General features: G+C 40.2%; 1 non-coding gene across 1 annotated transcript; it reads left to right on the top strand.

Moving 5' to 3' along the window:
• The first annotated feature begins 239 nt into the window (after positions 1-239).
• LOC112700263 (small nucleolar RNA R71) lies at positions 240-347 on the top strand. Its single transcript, XR_003153174.1, has one exon. It is a non-coding gene; the product is annotated as a small nucleolar RNA R71 (small nucleolar RNA).
• Positions 348-594: the final 247 nt, after the last annotated feature.

Raw genomic sequence — 594 nt, 5'->3', positions numbered from 1 at the left:
GCCAATATGGCATTCAGAGTGTTAATCTCAAGAACTCTTTTCTTCTGATTAGTCCCATTGTTCATAGGATTCCTTTCAGAAGTGTACATGAATTGGTTATTTGCAACCATTTCAATTAGTTCTTGAGCTTCTGTAGGTGTCTTCTTCAGATGAAGAGATCCTCCAGCAGAGCTATCCAAAGACATCTTGGATAGTTCAGAGAGACCATCATAGAAAATACCTATGATGCTCCATTCAGAAAGCATATCAGAGGGACACTTTCTGATTAATTGTTTGTATCTTTCCCAAGCTTCATAGAGGGATTCTCCTTCCTTCTGTCTGAAGGTTTGGACTTCCACTCTAAGCTTACTCAATTTTTGAGGTGGAAAGAACTTTGCCAAGAAGGCATTGACTAGCTTTTCCCAAGAGTTCAGGCTTTCTTTAGGTTGTGAGTCCAACCATATTCTAGCTTTGTCTCTTACAGCAAAAGGGAATAGCATAAGTCTGTAGACCTCAGGGTCAACCCCATTAGTCTTGACAGTGTCACAGATTTGCAAGAACTCAGCTAAGAACTGATAAGGATCTTCCAATGGAAGTCCATGGAACTTGCAATTC

The sequence above is a fragment of the Arachis hypogaea genome, chromosome 6, assembly GCF_003086295.3.
Source record: "Arachis hypogaea cultivar Tifrunner chromosome 6, arahy.Tifrunner.gnm2.J5K5, whole genome shotgun sequence".
NCBI lineage: Eukaryota > Viridiplantae > Streptophyta > Magnoliopsida > Fabales > Fabaceae > Arachis > Arachis hypogaea.
This window is presented reverse-complemented; position numbering and strand designations above follow the sequence as displayed.